Genomic DNA, 11,799 nt, shown 5'->3' with positions numbered 1-11,799 from the left:
TTCTAAATGGGGAAAAACTGAAATCTTTTACTCTCAGATCTGGTACAAGACAAGGATGTCCTCTATCACCCCTCCTATTCAATATAGTTCTGGAAACATTAGCTAGAACCATTAGACAAGAGGAAGAAATAAAAAGAATAAGAATAGTTAAAGAAGAAGTTAAATTATCATTATTTGCAGATGACATGCTACTTTACTTGGAAGATCCAAAAAACTCCACCAAGAAGCTGCTAGAATTGATACACAAATTCAGTAGTGTAGCAGGATACAAAGTCAATACTCAAAAGTCAATAGCATTCCTCTACACAGATAACAAACACACTGAGAGGGAAATTAGTGAAACAATAACTTTTACAATAGCACCACAGAAAATAGAATACCTTGAAATTCACTTAACTAAAGAAGTCAAAGATCTTTTCACCAAAAATCACAGTACTCTGAAAAAAGAGATCATAGAGGATTTCAGAAAATGAAAAGATATTCCATGCTCCTGGATAGGAAGAACCAATATTGTGAAGATGACCATACTCACATTGCTGTACAGATTTAATGCAATCCCTATCAAACTACCACCAACATACCTCACAGACCTAGAGAAATCATTCCTAAAATTTATTTGGAACCAGAAAAGACCTAGAATAGCAAAGGCAATCCTGGCCAACAAGACAGGCAGGAGGCATTACAATTCCTGAAATTATACTACAAAGCTACTGTGATAAAATCAGCATGGTATTGGCAATGAAATAGACCTGAGGAGCAGTGGAATAGATTAGAAGATGCAGAGGCCTCTATGAACACACTCAGCCACCTGCTCTTCAACACAGGGGCCAAACATGCTTACTGGAAGAAAGATAGACTTGTTAACAAATGGTGCTGGAAAACTGGCTCTCTACATGCCAAAAACTAAAACTTGACCCAGTTCTATCACCATGCACTAAGCTGAAGTCAAAATGGACTAAAGATCTAAACATTAAAACAGAAACACTCAATCTCCTGGAAGAGAAAGTAGGAGGAACTCTTGAAGACATAGGGGTAGGCAAAGAGTTCATGAACAAAAATCAAATCACATGGGAAACACTAGAAAGAATTAACAACTGGGACCTACTCTTATTGAAAAGTTTTTGCACGTCAAAAGAAATTACCAACACAGTGAAAAGACAACCCACAAATTTTGAGAAAATCTTAATAAGCACTCAGACAAAGGTCTGCTCTCTAAAATTTATAAAAAAACTAAAAAAGATTAGGGCCCTTAAATTTAAAGACCTAATCCGGAAATGGGCATCCAAGATGAATACACACTTCTCAGAGGACAAAATTAAAGAAGTGAATAAATATATGAAAAAATTCTCCATATCACTAGCCATCCATGAAATGCAAATTAAAACAACACTGAGATATCATCTCACCCTAGAAAGAATGGCTATCATAAAGAAATCAACCAAGAACAAATGTTGGAGAGGCTGTGGGGAAAAGGGAACCCTTCTTGCTGGTGGGAATGTAGACTGGTGCAACCGTTATGGAAATCAGTGTGGAGACTCCTTAAGAAACTAGGAATGGAAATCCCATTCAAGCCAGCTATCTCCCTACTGGGAATTTTCCAAGAGGAACTAGAAATGTCATATCATAGTGATATATATGTACCTATGTTTATAGCAGCACAATCTGTGATAGCCAAATCTTGGAAACAACCAAGATGCCCATCACCTGAGGAATGGTTGAAAAAGATGTGGTATTTTTATACAATGGAATATTACTCAGCTATAAAGAATGATAAACTTGAAGCATTTATATTTAAGTGGATTCCACTTGAAGATATACTCATAAGTGAAATAAACCCGACCCACATGTGTAAATATCATATAGTCTCCTTAGTATAAGAACTCAAAAGAAGAAATACAAATAGAAAGGTATAACACAATTAAAAGGAAAGCAAGAACTTGAGGATTAGACAATGAGGAAAGGGCAAGGAGAAAAGCTGGGAAACAGGAGAGGCACAAAGCCATACATTTATATGCACAAGATGAGCAAGGCAATGATCCAGAGAGACATCAGCAGGTTTTTGAAACTAGCAGTTAATTGATAGAATTCTCACCTGTGAACCAAGCAACTGCACTGAAGATAGCAATGTGTAATAGAAGGGTTACGCTTGGAATGCCTGTCATTCTGGTCTTCTAAATACATACTTCTTGTCATGACATACCAATTATTACCAATCTGTCTCACAAGTAAAAGTTTTTTTTTAATGGGTAATAAATGAAAAAAAGACACAAGAAAAAGAAAAAAAGAAAATGTCACCGACTGCCCTGCTACAATGCTGTACATGGTTAGATTTCTAAATTTCTGTGTAAAAATGTGTAATTGTTTATTCATATTCTTTAAATGTTTTTCATTTTTAAAATTTTTATCTCCATATTCTGTAGGGACTTAATGTTTAACATATCAATACTTGATGGAAAATACCTGTTCCATGTTATGCCTAAGATGTTCAATATTGAGGCAGATAGTGAAGTTAAACCCAACTGCATAAGATGTAGGGTAATAATAAGCTTCTCTTCTGGAGGGTTAACAACCCAAGTTTGCAGACCAAAAATTAGAGAAATAGAAGGGCTGCAAGAACAGCCAACATTTTGACCCTAGCCTTTCAAGGTCAGTGAAGACTCAGGACATAGGAGAACCTATACTGTAACATCATGTAACTCAATTGTGTCCCAAATTTTCTGATCAAGGAGATTATGGAGCCACAGAGCAACGTGATCAATAGTGTAGAGTGTGCCTAAGGGAGTCATATGGAGAGAAAACATTCTCTCAGGCTTTCACAGAGAGCAAATTGGTCAAGCAATGACCGTGTCTCATCCATATGACTGACACTGAGAAAAGATCTGCAAACTGTGGCACAGGGTTACAGGATAAATCCTGAGGGTAGTTGACTGACCTTATCAGATGCAAAAGTTACATTTTTTGTTATACAGGTCTTGCTTTACCTTGGTCTTAACCAGCTAGCAAAAAAGTAGAAAAATGTGGTATATAAAGAAAAAGCATATTAATATGCTGAGCTATGAAAGGCTCAACTCAACAACTTCTGTGGATAACCCACTACCATTGTGGACTGCTGGACTGTGTTGGATTGTTTTGATGAATTCATGCACCTATAGTATTTAGATGCCAATGGAATACCCATTTCTGATAGGACTAAACAAAAAAGATGATACAAAGGAAGGACCATTTTGTATCTGTATATGCAGAATAGTTAGGATAGATATACAGCTACTTTTCTTAACTCAATGAAAAGAAAGATTTGTACTAATAGTGTTTGGACAGGATATTCTGTCTGCATCTTGTACTATGGATAACCACTAAGAAGATAACAATGTAGAATGTATTAATTATTGAAGCTGTCCTATTAATCAGTTTTGAAACTGTCTCATTGATATCTGTTTCTCAATAAAATAAAATAAAAAGAGAGCAGGAAGAAAAGAGGTTCATGGAGTAAACAGACAATACCAATGTTTAGGGGCCAGAATGAGGAGTACCAGAGAAGTGAGGAGCCAGAGAAAGGGGGTGTCAGGGGCCATTGGAAACAAGTGCATTATGCTTAAGGAACTAGAAGAAAGGATCAGTTTTTACCAAGAGGTTAAAAGAGACAGAATGAAAATATGTCGAGGAACTTGGCGATGAAAAGGTCACTTTGGCAACTTCAGTTTTAGGCAAAGAGTTTGAAAGAAAATCCTTTCATTATTTTTTGTTTTACTGTGATTTATAGTAAGAAAAATATTTTACGTTGTGACCTGTGACAAAAGTTTCACAAAATAATACTCATCCTCTGATATTTAATACTCATTCTCTTTTATTCTGTTTCATCCTATTCTATTCATAATACCATGTGGCACTCACTACATTTGTTTTATGGTCAACTATAGTGGAATTCAACTTGGAATCTGAAAAAGAAGTGGCTTAGGCAAATATAATTTTCCTACAGGAAAATTACATGCAGCAAGTGTGGGAGAGAAGGGCCGGCTTGACAGCTCAGCGGACTAAAGTGCCTGCTTAGGTAGAGCGCAGTGGCTGGGGTTGGATGCCCTGCGTGCCATGCTGGCGCCTCCTGCAGGGCATGCTAGAATGGCAACTGAGACGGGGTGTGGTGGTGTGTGCCTCCAATCCCAGCAATCGGAAGGCTGAAGACAGGAGAGTCACTAGGAGTCCAATCTGTGTAGTGAGACCCTGTAGACCCTGTCCTAGATACAGAAGAAAGAAATTGTGTGGGAGAGAACAGGGAACGCTGGATTCTGAGCGAAGACCCTGATTTGCAGCATGACTCAGCTACTTACTGCCTGCGTGATCCGGGATGTGCCCATTAACCTTGCCGCATCACTTTCATTATCTGTAAAATTCAGATAATCTATCAGCTTCAGAGGGATCTTCTGGGGATCAAATGAGATAAAATGCGTGAATGCAAAGAACGTATGTCCAGAATTGTCCTGGCCAAACTAAAATTATCCTACAAAATAAAAAAAGAGAGAAAGCGTACTGGTGAAGGGCTACCCCAGATGGTCGAGTTCTCTGATCCGAATCCCAGATCTGTGTGTGTCCAGAACACACTGGGAACTGTAAATAGGACCAAACAGAATCAGGTGAGAAAGGGACTGCTGCCACATTTATAAAAATCACAACGTTTATTGGCAGAAAGGCCTTTGTGAAATCAGTTCCAAGTCATGGCACTGCTGTTTTATTTACTTATTTTTTCATTTTTTTAGTTGTACAGGGTACAGGGTATTTGGTATGTGTTTGGTACAGGATCTCACTATGCAGTTCGGACTGGTAGTGTTCTTCCTGTTTTCAGCTTCCCCTGGGCTGGGATTTCAGGCGTTTGTGCTACCACGCCCAGTTTTAGTCACCATCTCAGCACACCCCACAGGCAGGAATTGAACCCTGATCCCTGTGCTTGCCAAAGCAGGTACTTAGTCCACTGAGCTATCTCACTGGGCCCTGCTGTTTTAATACTACTGAAGCAGTCTTTTTTTCTAATACCCAGACACCTTTTTCAGAAGGACATTCAATTTAGTCTTACTGGGAAAGGGGTTTATTTAGGCAGATAGTCTTATCACTGGATGAAATAACAACAGACTCAATGCATGGAAAACTAGCAAGATGAGGTCATTTAATCTAGGCAATAATCCCATAACTTCCACAGGCCCTGGTGATATTATTGTATTAAACTGATTGAATTGTATTGATTTTTTTATTAAGTTTGATGATTTGTTCAACAAACTCTGACACTTGAGTACCCAGTCTATGTACTGACCTACATGCAAGGAAGATGAAGATGACTAAACTCGGGTCTGGACCCTCAAAAAGTACATGCAGATCAATAAAATAGGCATATGAGTAGATAATGTCTTTTAATCTGAGGCACAAATGCATGTTAACATGAGAAAAATATAAACATACCATAACAGAAAAGAAGAACAAGTACTCCAAGGTAGAGTTTAGGGAACAATTCTTGAAGGTCATCTTCCCCATTTGATACAAAGACAAAGAAAGACAGGAAGGAAATTTCAGAGTGAACCTTTGTAGTGTATGTAGCATTTCCAGAACATAAAAAGGGGTTCTGCCCCTGGCTTTGAGCCTTCCATGCTGGGTTAAGGTGCTTGGAGTATGTTCCGTTGTCCAGCTGAAGCTCTGATGGAGACAGAAGAGGAAGTCAAGAGTCAGTCAGGGATGCAAGTTAGGGACAATTGTAATGGTCCCAGAAGAGGTGTTTTGAGGGCCTCAATGAAAGATGCAGTAATAGCCCTGGAGAAGAGGAGATAATTTTGAAAAAATATTCTTATACTGCATCTAGGTGTAGAGGCTAAGGAAATATAATAAATGTTCTGCTTCAGGGACCAAAAGATAATTAATACTTCCCTATACTGCCCAATAATATTGATTTCCCTAATGATCCAGTCTAGAAAAATTAAGAAATGTTCACAAGACACTATTATATGAGACGAAGGATTCTAGGTGACAGGGGAAAGAGGCAGAAATGTAGTTCTGGGAATTGGAAGAAAGGCATGAGTTCAGTCAGGGGTTTCAGTGGCACACTCATGGAAGAAGTGGCATGCAAAGAAGATCTTGAAAGAGTTTGTCATCATTCTAAGAGAAAGAGGTATTTTTCAGAGCATCCTGACCAGAGACACAGGGTCTAGAGATAAAACAGAGGCTCTGGGTTTCCCCACTTCTCTGGTACTCTTTATTCTGGCCCCTAAACATTGGTATTCGCTGTTTACTCCATGAACCTCTTTTCTTCCTGCTCTCTTCCTTGGCCTGAAACCAGCATCAACATCCTGCAGAAGCCAGCAGTCCCTGGATGTGTGCCTCTTACCTCAGTCCTCTCCCAAACTTAAGGGGTGTACTGGAACTATTGACCAAATATCTCCTCCTTGGTGTCCACAGGTCTCAGAATAAAAAAAGTACACATAAATTCATTATCATCCCTTTGAACGTCATCTCCTTTTTGTGCATCTGCCTACCCCTAGCCATCCAAAGAATAAAGTGGCAGGAAATCCTGGGATCAACCTTGGCCGTCGCACTTTAAACACTGAATTGAGGATGATTCGCTTCTCAGAGTTGTTTCTCTTTTGTATTATATTTATAATGATCTTTTCTCTTAGTTTGCTATTCAAACTTATTTATGGATTACATTGAGATTGAGTTTTACTCATGAGTTTAATACTTTCATGTGTTTCCATGTCACTAATTAGGATCCTTTTGTTTCAGCTTAAAGTATCCATTTTAGCATTTCTTATTAGACAGGTCTAGTGGTAATGAACTTCCATGTCTTTTGGTTTAACTTGAAAAGTACTTGTCTCTCTTTAATTTCTGAATGATAGTTAAATATTTTTAGTTGGTGTTTTCTCCCTTCTAGTACTTGACATATACCTTACTATCTCTCCGTCTGTGTGTTTTCTGCTGAGAAATCTGCTGACAATCATGGAAAGTTTTATGTGATGAATTGCTTTCTTCTTACCACTTCAAAAATGGTTCGTTCTCTCTCTCTCTCTCTCTCTCTCTCTCTCTCTCTCTCTCTCTCTCTCTCTCTCTCGTATTCTGAGATTCTGGATATGTGCCATCATACTCAGCTTATCTTTGTACTTTCAGAGTGTGACGATCATGGCTCAGTGAAATCCTCTTTTTATGATTCTAATTAAGGTTCTTTGGGTTTCATCGATCTGCATGACCATTTTGCTCTGCTGATTGATTGCTTGTCACCTTTGAGGACCTGCATGGTAAGTAGAGGGCAGGCCTGACAACTTGTTGATACTGGAGCCTGAATCCATTGGGCAAATCTTGGGTCCTCCAGGGAGTCTGAAACTTTTGGTCCATAAGGATGAACCTAGAGCCTGGTTTAGGGAATGACCTAGAACCTAAGTCCATAGCATTGGGGCAGACCTTAACATTGAGTCCACTGGGGCTGGTCAGGTGCTACAGTGACCTAGAGCCTGGGCCCATGTAAGCCAGTCTGAACGCTAAATCCATGGGTGCCTTCCTGACAATGCCGCAGCCTGGAGCGTCTATCCATAAGCGTAAGCATAGGATCTGGGTTGGTAGGGACAAGCCTAGAACCCAGATCTGCCTGGCTGGCTCTGGAGCCTAAGTGAGGGAGTAACCCAGTGCAAGGTCCACTGAGACAGATCTAAACTCTGATTTTGCTATAGCAGGCCTGGCCCTGGGTCTGCTAGTTCATGGAGTCATAGGGGCTGGTCTGGAGGTTGGTGCTAGCCTGGTACATGTGATCTCAGGGGGCCAGGACAGAGCTGAAGGTTATAAATATTGTAGTGGAATAGGGAAGGAGGCTAGATCTCTAAGTGCTGACCTGAAGTCTAGGCCTTTGAGAACCAGGTTGATACCTAGGGCCACAGAAAATGGCTTGGCACTAGGTAGGCCAGCATCCTGCATCCACAGCCTATATCTAGGGAGGGCTTGGAGACTGGATCTGTGGATGCTGATTTGGAGTTTGGGACTGCAAAGGCTGACCTGGCCCTACAGATGATTGGGTTTTGAGTTAGCAAAGACTAGCCTGGAACTGGGGGTCTCTGAGCACTGACTTGGTCCTAAGGTATACCTGGAACCTAAGTCTAGGGGCCTTGGCCTAGAGTCTAGGGCTCCTATACCTGGGACTTCTGAAGCAAGCAGAGTGATGGGTAGACCTGAGTCTGAGTCTGCTGGGCCTGGTCTGGCGCTAAGGTAGACTAGATACTTAGTTTTTAGGTCCCAGTCTGGAGTCTAGACTTGCCTCATCTCATGCTTGGCTTTGCTAAAATGGGCCTGGAGTTTGGGGCAGAGGCAAAGTCTGGTCCTTGCTGGTCTTTTTCCCAAGCAGAGGGCATCTCTCTGTGCTGTCTGCTGTTCTGGCGAGCGATGCAGACAATGCGAATTATCTTCTCTCTTCAGTGTGTTTTTCTTATGTGACACCCAGATGCTATAGTATTTTATCTGTTTTCCTGAGCTCTAAGCTATGTTTTCATGCATACAGGATTCTTCAATTTGATGTTTTTGTGAGAGGTGAAAAACCCTGGAAATTCCTTTTCTGCCATCTTGCTGATGTCATTCCTGTAATGAGGATTTAATAAAGTAATAGTATAAATAATTGTGTTTGGCTCAAAGCAGGCAATCAATACATGTTACCACTACTATGATAAAGTAACAGGGAGTGGGTGTTGGGGTAAAATTTGTCTTGAAAGGAAGAACACATGTGGTACAGGAGGGAAAGGAGAGAATGAAGGAGTCAGAGACTGGGACAGGTTGTGGAAGGCCTCAGCACTGGAGTAAGCATGTGAAGTTTCTGAGCTGACGAGAGTGAGCAACTGAGGACCTATGAACAGGGCTGGGAAGATGAACTATGTTGACCAAAAGTAATCAGCTGCCATCCCAAAGACGGTTTGGAGAAACAAGGGGATGAGAACATGAAAAGCGTCTATGAACTTATTGTAAGACTTCAGGTAAGCGGTTGCAAAGATCTGAGTTTAGGTAGTCTTAGTAAAAATGGAAAAGAAATCTAAAACATGAGGGAAGTTTTTAAGGTACAATAAAGGGAAAAATTTAAAGCTATTCAAATTTCCAATTATGGCTGCTGTAATGAAGTTTTATAAATATTAACAGGAAAGAAGTAAAGAGGAGAGCCAGGGCAAGGCAGGAACTGTAAGAGTCAGACAGTAGTGCAAAATGGTAGGTTCAGTTTCTGAGATCTCCAGTTATACTCATATTCTCCTTTCTGTTGTATTGAGAGCTACCCAGCTATAGACTTCATTTCCCAGACTCCTTTGCAACTGACTGTTGCTAAGTGATTTATTTCTGAGCAGTAGTATGTAAGAAAGTAATGTGTAACACTTCCAGGTTATTCTTTTAACAAAAGCTGTTTGTTCTCTATTCTTCTTTGCAATTGTCAAAGGCCTGTAGGAATGTGGTTCAGAAGTACCAGTTTCTACCATGTGCATAGGCTGAATGTTCTGGAGCTCTGACAGAACTGCCCTGTCCTTCCAACCTCCAGGAAAAAAAAAAATAGAGGGAAGCAAAAAATGTATAAATTCCAACACTGTCATTTCCACTTCTGTCAAGTCAGCAGAAGTAATACTCTAGCTAACAAAGAGCTGATGATCTTGAGGTATTACAGAAGGTACAGGTAGCAAAGAGGGCTGAAAGGGAAGTGCGGCAGCCACAGAGGTGGGCCAAGAGAGAAAACATGGATGTAGCGTCTGAATAAGGATGGTGACTGAATCATCTAGTAAGTCAGATCACTGTTGGAAACACTGCCAAGAAAGAGAAGATGAGGACCCCTGAGTGCCCTGACTAGGAAGTGCCCATCGTAGGAAGGAGGAGAGCAAGAAGGGAAGCCAAATCTGTAGACAGATGTGGAGTGTGACGAATTAAGAAGGAAGAGGAATCAAGAGTAGTTTTAGGGTAATGGGGAGTGGTCCCCCATGAGATCAAAAAGGTAAAAACTGAGGAAAGATCATATCATTTGAGGTACTAGAGTTTACTTATAACAGGAAATGATCAAAAAAATCTATGCTTAAAGTCATCTGTTTCAGAAGGCAGAGGATTTTATAAGAAATTTGAAGTTCAATCTAAAATTATGTCCTAAAACTTATAATGCAAAATGTACATAGAAATCCTTTTCTCTTCTGGATGTACAGTTACCCCACCCCGTGCCTACCCTCTGTATGGGCTGGACTCAGCTTCCAAAGAATAGAATATAGAACAGGAAAAAATAAATGGTGACTTTACAGAGGACAAGCTTGACAAGCCACTGATCTTCACCTGGTGCTGAAGGTCAGCACCACCAGTGACAAGTCACATGGATATAATGCGTCTCCTGATACGAGGCAATCGGAGGCCAATTCAGCTCCGCGGTAGTCTTTCCCAAACAGACAACCGAGGTGAAATATGAGAAACATATCAGAAAATCTCAAACTGAGGGACGGTCTACAAAATACCTGAGCAGTACCCTTTAGAACTGTCAAGGTCATAAAAAAAATGAGAAACTGAGAAACAGTCCCATACCCATGATTTAGGAAATGTGAGGACTCCCTTCTGTGTTCAGCATGGAATCCTGAAACAGAAAGGGGGAAACAAACACAAATGGGAAAACTGGTACAATCCAAACAAAATCTGGAGTTTAGCTAGCAGTACTGTACCAGTGTTAATTTCTTAGTTTTGACAAATATACCGTGGATATACAAACCGCTAAATTAGGACAAGCTGGGTGAAGGATGTACTCTCTGCACTTGTTATCTTTGCAACTTTAAATCTAAAATCATTCCAACATAAAATGCTTATTTAGGAAAGCTCTGCAGCAAGACCAGAGCCTACTAGGAATAAGCAATCTCGAAATATGAAGTATCTGCTCCCCTGCTTCTCCTCCTTTCCCTTCCTCCCTTCCCCCAAGAAAAATTTTTCCATTAGTCTATTATTACAGTACAATGGAATGTTCAATTTCACACTGTGTGTGACATTCCATGCCAACTAGAATAGTTAATGCAACTTTACATTTATGGCTCTGCTTGGGTGTGAATTATTGTGTTTATGAAAATCTCCATATTAATGCCTGATTGTAAATCATTCTGCCGGCTCCCTTTATTAATAGCTCAATTCCCACCACTCATGGCTGCAAGCCATTCAAATGACGGCTTGTACGGGAGAGGAGCTGCTTCCCATTTGTTTTTCATGTACATCTCACCGTCCCGGGCGTTGCTCCTCAGTCTGCATTGTCTGAACTGCTCGAGCCAGTCACTTCTGACTGTGATTCTTCATTGGCCAACTTGGGAAGCTCCCTTGAGAAGTCACGTTGCTTACTGTCTGTTTCTTCATTTCTTAATCTTTACAAACATGCAATGAAAGGTGATTAGGTGTGGATTCTGGAGTCGGAATAACTTGGGTTCCAATCCAACTGATTATAGTAAGTTTTGAATATTTCCAAGTTCCAGTTTCCTCACCTACAGTAGTAATCTGCATACCTTATATCATGATTAAGTGTGGCCAGGTGTTGTAGCACACACCTATAATCCCAGTATGTTTAGAGGCTGGCTGGAGTGCAGTCTGAAGACTTTATCAACTTAGTAGGATACTGTCTCAAAATAAATAAAACAATAAGCAGGGTTAGGGCTGTAGCTCAGTGTGAAGGCCATGAGATTAATCTCTACGAGAGAGAGAGAGAGAGAGAGAGAGAGAGAGAGAGAGAGAGAGAGAGAGAGAGAGACAGAGAGACAGACAGACAGAGACAGAGAGAGAGAGAGGAGGGAAGGAGAGGGAAGGGGAGCGGAA

The sequence above is a fragment of the Octodon degus genome, unplaced genomic scaffold (assembly GCF_000260255.1).
Source record: "Octodon degus isolate 3935 unplaced genomic scaffold, OctDeg1.0 scaffold00080, whole genome shotgun sequence".
Classification (NCBI taxonomy): Eukaryota; Metazoa; Chordata; class Mammalia; order Rodentia; family Octodontidae; genus Octodon; species Octodon degus.
This window is presented reverse-complemented; position numbering follows the sequence as displayed.